Genomic DNA, 9,199 nt, shown 5'->3' with positions numbered 1-9,199 from the left:
AGCCTAATAAACAAAAGGAGCTAGATAAGATGATAGACGATCTGTTTTCCCCTTCACTACGGGAAAACAGCTGTCTGAAGGGCCTAACCCGCAAGTACCCTGATGTGTTTGCTCTGAAACATGAGCCCCTCACTATTACTCCCTCTTATGTTCACACTTTAAGGCTTAAGGATGACAAGCCTATATATAAAAAGCCATACCCAATTCCAGTAAAATATCATAAAGAGATAGAGACTCAGCTCAAGGACCTAGAGGCCCAGGGTATCATACGCCCTAGTGCGTCACCCTACAGTGCACCCCTAGTCCCTGTAGCCAAAAAGGATGGCGGAGTCAGACTTTGTCTCGACTTCCGCGCTTTGAACGATGAATTAATTGATGACAGACACCCCCTCCCTAACATTAACCTCATTTTACAACAGTTAGGGGAAAGTAAAGTGTTCACCTCACTTGATTTGCGCCAGGGCTACCATCAAGTCCCATTGGCAGAGGAATCCAAACACTTGACAGCCTTCACGACACCTTATGGCCTCTATGAATTCACTACAGTCCCCTTTGGATTAAAAACTGCACCTGCCGCCTACCAGAGGATCATGAATCAAGTCCTCATAGGTCTGACAGGAAGAATTGTACATGTATACCTTGATGATTTGATAATACAAGGGAAAGACATGGACCATCACCTAAAGAACCTTCATGCAGTCCTAGATAGGTTACAGAAGGCTCACCTGTCCCTAAGACTAGATAAGTGTTCCTTCTTCAAAGAACAAGTAGATTACCTGGGTCACATTGTTAGTGCATCTGGCTTAAAGCCACAGCCCTCAAAGGTACACGCAGTGCAACAACTCACTCCTCCACAAACAGTAAAAGAGTTACAAGGATTTTTGGGGCTAGTTAATTTCTACAGGAAGTTTATCAAAGATTTTGCAAAGATAGCGACCCCTCTCAATCAATTGTTAAAAGGGAAAAAGGTGACAAAAAATGACAAGACGCATCTGGAGTGGAATGAGGAGGCACTGCAGGCTTTTAATACACTAAAGAACAGTCTAACGACTGACATTGTTTTGGCCTTTCCGGATTTTCGGAACCCATTCCACCTCACCACAGATGCGTCTGATCAGGCAATAGGTGGTGTGTTGCAACAAAAGGATGAAAATGGCAGTTTGCGTCCCATAGCATATTTCAGTAGAACCCTGAATGGAGCGGAACGTAACTACTCAGCGGTTGAGAGAGAAGCTTTAGCAGTCATATACGGCCTCAGTACTAACCGACCCCTTGTTTTGGGTTATAGGATTCACATTCTCTCGGACCATAGGCCACTTACTTGGCTCTTAAAAAGCACAGTTCCTAGTAGCAGGATTGCACGCTGGCAGACGCTTCTAGGAGAATTTGACTTTACTATTGATTATCTACCAGGCTCCAGTAACATGGTAGCAGATTTCTTGTCAAGAATTAGGAATCAGGAGAGCGACGTGATAGAAGGCGGGTGGATGCTCGGATTATTTCTGTCAACCTTACAGGTGGACAAGATGTGTCTGTCACCTCTCCAAAGGGACAAGACAAGCAGGAAAAGTTTCTCCACTGGAGTCTTGAAGGACTTATGGAGCACCAGGATCGTGATCCTGAGCTAAAAGAAATAAAGCATGCTCTTAAACAGAACGCCGGCAGTAACGAAGATGAGACGAAGGTTGCAGAGAGGAGCAAAGTAACGTTAAATGCAGCTAAGAGGCACTTCAAAAAACTGCCTCTTAGTGAAGTGTGTGTAGAGAACAACATTCTCTACCGCGATGTTTGCGATGAATACAACAAGCAGAAAAGACTGGTTATCGTCCCACCAAGCTACATTCCTAACGCGCTGGCTCTAGCGCATTCCATGCTACCTGCAGGGCATGGAGGCACTAAGGTTACGTTGGCACGTTGTCGCAAGTTTGCGTACTGGCCGGGAATGAAGGCGGACGTGGAACAATATGTCAGATCTTGTCCTGTCTGTTGTCGTTTTAAAAAGAGGGGATCCCCGCCAGCTCCACTTATGAGGTATCCAGAGGTTGGCCAACCGTTTGACAGAGTCCATATGGACATTGTCGGACCCTTGTCTGTTTCAGACAAGGGCTACAGGTATGTACTGACAGTGATAGACGTCCTGTCACGCTTCTTGGTAGCAACCCCCCTTCGCACGAAGGCAGCCAAGGAAGTGGCAGCTGCGTTCTACAAGAACGTAGTCTGTGTACACAGCATCCCGCCTATTCTAGTCACGGACCAAGGGAAGGAGTTCGTCAACACTCTCTTACGAGAGTTGACTCAGTTGCTACAGATTGATCATCTAAGGACGACTCCTTATCACCCGTCTGCGAACGGTGTGATAGAACGGCCTAATGGCACCTTAATAAATAACTTAAGAACTTTGTGCGAGGACAATCGCAGTATCTGGGACCAAATGCTTCCGGTTGCAACACACGCCTACAACACTGCCTACCATCGTGTTCTAAGGGATTCGCCGTTTTTCTTGCTTTTCTCACGTGACCCAAATGTTCCTTTCGAAATGCTAGAGAACAAAAACCAACCTTGTTATGATGTCGACAGCTATAAAGCATTCACTTCTAGTGTCGCACAGAGGACCTATAAATTATGTCAGACAAAAGTCAGAAAGAATGTTCAAGAAATGCAAACCAAAGCAGGTGGAAGTAGGAGATAGGGTCTACTTAAAGCATGTCTGTACAAAGGGCGAACCAAAAAAGCTCCAGCCCTTGTTCAATGGTCCTTTTAGGGTAATAGAGAAAATAAGCCCTGTAGTCTTACGACTGCGTCATGTTAGAGGTGGTAAGATCAAGACAGTTCACACAAACAATGTTCAGGTCATTCACGAAAACTCTCTTGGCTTCCATGACTCTCCTAATGTCAGACGTGCATACCCTATCCCTGATCAGGTATCTGAAGATGACCCACTCCCCATGACTTACCCCCCAGAGGAGCCGCTCCCACTTTCCTTTGCAGCTCCTTCCGAGCCTTCCCCACCGGTTCCGGTAACGCCGTTGTCACCGACTCCTACCGCTCCTTCCGAGCCGAGTGTCGGTCGCTCGTTACGCTCCAATGCAGTTCCTCCCTCTCTCCCCAATGTCATGGAACGCCCTCTTGAGTATCGCCAACGACCAACGAACTGATGTCCCCTGCCATTGAAGATCCTGGGTGTTGCCCTCTCCTTGTCTTCCATTACTCCCTCCCGAGAGCAACCCATTCGTCCCGGCCTAGTCTTCTCCCCTGTCTTTAAGATGCTGTTGACAGGACGTTACTATGTTGTTCCCATCGTCATCAAAACGGCCGATATACAACGTCCTCTCATCAACGTGGCGAGTCTGACCGCGGAAGTGTCATGGTCCATTGTACATATGAATCAATCATTCCCTACGGTTGGGCTGCTGAGGCGGACTCTAGACTCCTTCCACGCTGATTTCGCAAAATTGTTCAAGGATCTCAACAACTTCCTGTCGGCTATGAGTGGTAGGGATGAGAGCCCGTTTCAGACTCGCCTGCGGCGAGGAGCCGTTGATTTCATTAGCTCGGTTGCAAACCTCTTTTTTGGTACGGCCACTCAGGCCCAAATAGACGTAATCCACGGGAAAATCTCCCATCTCTACACTCTGTCGGCGGAAGAGACGTCAACAACATCCATCAGGAAGTCCTCAACGCCCCGGTTCGGGACCTCCGTCATGTTCACTCTGCCATATCCCGTCTGGAGTCAGCCTCGGCTTTGGCTTCGGCCATTATCCGTCAATTCTCACTGCAAACCTTGCATATCGAGGGGGAAATGCGTATTTTGGAGACTATCCTTCTCATTCAGTTACCGCTTAGTGACCTGCATCATGATACTTTGAACCTCAAGCTTGGCCTCCAGCAGCTTTCTCAGACGCTAGTGTTCCCTCTCCTCCTTCCCAATGATATATTATTTCGTGTGCTCAGGAACGCTTCACTTCATTACCCAGGCTTACTTTTTCCTGCAGCCCATGAATATTTAGCATTATATAGAGATGTTTCTAGGGTTATTTCTAAAGGTACGCTTTCCTCAGGAACCCTTCACTTCTACTTACAAATCCCCTTTAAAGGGGATCCCTCTGATGTGTTCGATGTATTTAAAATGGACGCGTTGCCTTTTTCATCTTGATGGCACGCCATATTTTCTGCACACCGACACCCTTTCCACCTACCTCGCGGTTTCTGAAGACCGCACACATTATATGCTCCTAGACTCTCTAGACCGCTGTACTAAAAACCATCTACTTTATGTATGTCCCCCTGTCGCCCCTGTCTACTCTACTTCTGTTCGGCGCTGCTAGATCGCCCTCTTTCTCGAACGTCTTCCCCCCGGTCTTCATCCCGTCTCCTGCGGGCTGGGTCTTCGCTACCAATGCTCCCCAGGTGGTCACCATGGTCTGCCCGGACAGCCCTGTCTCCACTTACACGCCGACGCTGAACGGCACGAGGCTCCTCAGCCTCGGTATGGGTTGTAGTGCCCACTCCGGCGCCTTCAGCCTCCCTGCATCTGCTGCTATGGACGGTGACGCCCCGCTGACGGTTCATCGCGCCCCCTTCCACATCGGGCGTGAGGTGGTCTCGCCGCCGCCGCCCTGCTCGGCTGTGACCCCCCGCTGGCCCTCCCTCCGGCGCTTCACGCGCTTGAGGCCTCCGTCGCTCCGGGACACACCATCACCCCCATCCTCCCTTGGTGAGGGTAGCTGCTTCTCGGATTCTCCGCCGCGGGGGTCCTCTTCGTCGCCTGTGGAATGGCCTGCTCCCGTCTCTTCGGCCCCGTCTCTGGCGGGCCCCCTCCCCTGCTCTTCCGCCGTCCCCGTCTTGGTCCAGGATGGTCGTCCGCCCGGCGGAACGCTTCGTGCCACGAGGACGTGGCGTTATCTTAACGGGGGAGGTATGTGGTGCCCCGCGAGAAGCGACACCACTCACTACACTAGCTGCAGTATCACCATCATCCTTACAAGAACACTGAAGAACACTGTAGAACACTGAACACAGCGAAGAACCCGGAGGATATAAAGACGAGGCGCCAGGGTCTCTCCAAACTCAACACCTATCTACCAGCAGTCAAAACACGATCAACAAGACATCCATCGACGGGTCAAAGGTTAACGTAAACCGAGCAACTAGGGTGGTCACCTCCCGCGTGACAGCCACCCTCCTCATTATAAGGATTAGAATCCCTTACCCATAGACTACACCCCATAAGGTTGTTCCTATGATATTCACCACTACGCTCCTTGTACATAACATCTATCAGTGCTCCCCCTAGCTCGTGAAATGGAAAAAATCAGGCGCACGACCCAACCCTATAGACCATGCCGGTTAGGAAGATGGTTATATAAGTTTGATGTAAGACTCACATGACTCCCATATTACCCTCGTGATGTATGTATGTATGTCAGGCCTAAACCCCCCTATATAAGAAGCAATTCTACAGGAGAGAGCTCAGATCAGCCAGCACCTGCTAGCTCCCTGTACACTACCACACTCAGTTGTCCACCCTTAGACAACATGGGCAGAGCATTCATCTGTTTTACTGTGAGTATGGAGTGAAGCGGTACCGTAGAGGAAAGCGTATCTATTGTGTTCTATTGTATTAGTAGTTTTGTCTAGGATTATTAGAAACTAAGTGATTATATTTCTATGACGATTTATTGTGTGATTTTTGAGAAGATATTTCTGTGATGATTTATTGTGTGATTTTTGAGAAGATATTTCTATGATGATTTATTGTGTGATTTTTGAGAAGATATTTCTATGATGATTTATTGTGTGATTTTTGAGAAGAAACTCTCAGTGTTAAACCAGTATTAACGTCAGTAACCAGCAGCGAGAGAAAACCTGAAGGCACATTGAGTCTCGTAAACCAGTCGCTGGTTTTAACAATATTTTTATCTTTTATAACGTTAAAGTAGTATTAAGGTAGACTAAAATAAATATAAGAAAGACGACACCGTTTCATCACCCCAACTTACGAACTCCTTTAAATACTCCTAAAAGTACCAGGATCTTAAGTCAATTATTGCTAGTCCAAGCAGTGTGTCGTTTCCCTTTTGTGCCCACCAGCGGGTTACAACAGAATAAAGAAAAAAAAGAAGAAAAAAAAAAAAAAACGAAAAGGTTGACCAAACTATACGTATAGTTGCGCACCGTACTACTCGCACTGTACAGTGTACAGTGTATATAACGAAGGAAATGATAACCAGCTTTGCACGGCATAATTTGCGAGACTGCTTTCCAAGAACATAAAACCAAATTTCCCGCCAAACCATCGTCAACCGCGTCCCCTCCTGCCTTCCCGCCAGCAACCAGCCAGCACCACTCTCTGCCATCCAGCGGTGTTTCGCCCGCAGATTTAATGCTGTTCGTAGCTATCACCGTTTGGACGTCTATAAAGGACATGCAGACGGCCGTGAGTCACCCTTTATATTATAAATTATTATTATTATTATTATTATTATTATTATTATTATTATTATTATTATTATTATTATTATTATTAACAATAATAATAATATTATTATTATTATTATTATTATTATTATTATTATTATTATTATTGTTGTTGTTGTTGATATTGATATTATTACTATTATTATTATTATTATTGTTATAACTGATATTATTATTATTATTATTATTATTATTATTATTATTATTATTATTATTATTATTATTATTATTTTTGTTGTTGATATTGATATTATTACTATTATTATTATTATTGTTATAACTGATATTATTATTATTATTATTATTATTATTATTATTATTATTATTGTTATTACTATTTTTATTGTACTGCTACTACTACTACTACTACTACTACTACTACTACTACTACTACAACTAATAATAATAATAATAATAATAATAATAATAATAATAATAATAATAATGTGTGTGTGTGTATAATAATATAATAATAATAATAATGTGTGTGTGTGTGTGTGTAGTGTGTAGTAGTGTAATGTGTGGTATAGTAGTAGTAGTAGTAGTAGTAGTAGTAGTAGTAGTAGTAGTAGTAGTAGGAGTATTAGTATTAGTATTAGTAGTAGTAGTAGTAGTACAAGTAATAGTAGTACAAGTAGTAGTAGTAGTAGTAGTAGTAATAGTAGTAGTAGTAGTAATAGTAGGTAGGAAGACACCTACCGAACGGGCGTGAGCTACTCCCGGTGAGGATATATGGGAAGCGAGGAGGGTGCTGAAGCCCTTCAAAGACCCTTCCCATGTCCTCACTAACCGTTTCCCTTTTGTCACATCAATACCAGAGAGCAGTTCAGCATGCTCTCTAAAGACAGTTCCTCTCTCTTTCTACACCACACTACATTCACACAACACACACACCTTTTTCCAAAATTCTAAATTCTAAATGGCTAACGAAAACACCGCCTCGGAGTCCCCGCCTGGGGGGGGGACCATAAATTCCCCCAGGGAGGACTCTCCTTTTGGCTGCCGACTTGAGAGGTGTCCTGATAACTCCTCGAACCTCCTCCTTATCAATTTCTGCAGCATTCGTGGTCTTCGTTCTAATTTTCATTCTGTGGAACACCATCTCTCCTCCTCTAAACCCCACCTTCTCTTCCTCACCGAAACACAGGTTTCTGAGGCTACTGACAGCAACCTCTACTCTGTTCCCTCTTACTATCTCTATCCTAAATTTCAATCCAAAGCTGGATGTTGTGCCTACGTGCGCAGCGACATCACTTGCTCCCGTGCCCACGACTTTGACTCTTCTGAATTTTTCACCATCTGGCTAAGACTTCATTATTATTCTATTACTAAATACATCTGTGCTGTTTATCTCTCACCTAACTCTACTAACTATGTAAAATTGTTTAACTATTTGAGCTCTAAAGTGGAGCACATCTTGACTCACTCTCCCTTTGCTGAAATCTCCATCTTGGGAGATTTCAATGTTCACCACCAGCTTTGGCTTTCATCCTCTTTCACTGACCAGCCTGGTGAACAAGCCTACAACTTTGCTCTCCTCAACGAACTAAAGCAGTTGGTTCAGCACCCTACTCGTATTCCCGACCGTCTTGGAGACAGGCCCAATATTCTAGACCTCTTCCTTACCTCTAATCCTTCTGCTTACTCTGTCAAACTGTTCTCTCCATTGGGCTCCTCCGATCATAACCTTATTTCTGTATCCTGTCCTATCGCTCCTGTACATCCTCTGGACCCGCCGAAGAAGCGATGCTTCTGGCATTTTGCTTCAGCTCGGTGGGACGACCTGAGGATGTACTTTTACCGATTTCCCGTGGAATGATTACTGCTTCTAGGAGAGAGACCCCTCTGTGTTTGCTCAGCGCATCACAGAGATCATTGTCTCTGGAATGGAGGCATACATTCCACGTACTTTCTCTACTCCTCATGCTAAAAAGCGTTGGTTTAATCACGCTTGTTCTCGTGCTATTAAAGAAAGAGAGGCAGCTCACAAAAGGTTCCACAGCCCTCGAACTCCCACTAACTTTGATCTTAACATTTCAGCCCGGAATCGTGCCAAATCTATTCTCCGACTTACCAAAACTTTTTATATTAATAGAAAATGTCAACACCTTGCTTCTTCTAATTCTTCCCGTGACTTCTGGCGTCTAGCCAAAAATATCTCCTCCAATTTCTTTTTTTCCTCTTTCCCTCCTCTCCTTAACCCTGACGGCAGCACTACCGTCTCATCTGTCTCTAAGGCTGAACTCTTCGCTCACACTTTCTGTAAGAACTCCACCCTGGACGATTCTGAGCATATTCCTCCTACTCATCCCCCCTCTGACTCCTTTATGCCTGTTATTGAGATTCTTCCAAATGATGTTTTCTATGCCCTCTCTGGCTCAACTCTCAGAAGGCTTATGGACCTGATGGAGTGCCTCCTATTGTCCTTAAAAACTGTACTTCTGTGCTGACACCCTGCCTGGTCAAACTCTTTCGTCTCTGCCTATCAACATCTATCTTTCCTTCTTGCTGGAAGTATGCCTTTGTACAGCCTTTGCCTAAGAAGGGTGACCGTTCCAATCCCTCAAACTACCGCCCTATAGCTTTACTTTCCTGTCAATCTAAAACTTTTAAATCAATCCTTAACCGGAAGATTCAAAAGCACCTTTCCACTTCTAACCTTCTATCTGATCGCCAGTATGGATTCCGCAAGGGGCGTTCTACTGGCGATCTTTTTGCTCTC

This window comes from Eriocheir sinensis, chromosome 11, assembly GCF_024679095.1.
Source record: "Eriocheir sinensis breed Jianghai 21 chromosome 11, ASM2467909v1, whole genome shotgun sequence".
Taxonomy (NCBI): domain Eukaryota; kingdom Metazoa; phylum Arthropoda; class Malacostraca; order Decapoda; family Varunidae; genus Eriocheir; species Eriocheir sinensis.
Note: the sequence above shows the minus strand (reverse complement) of the source record.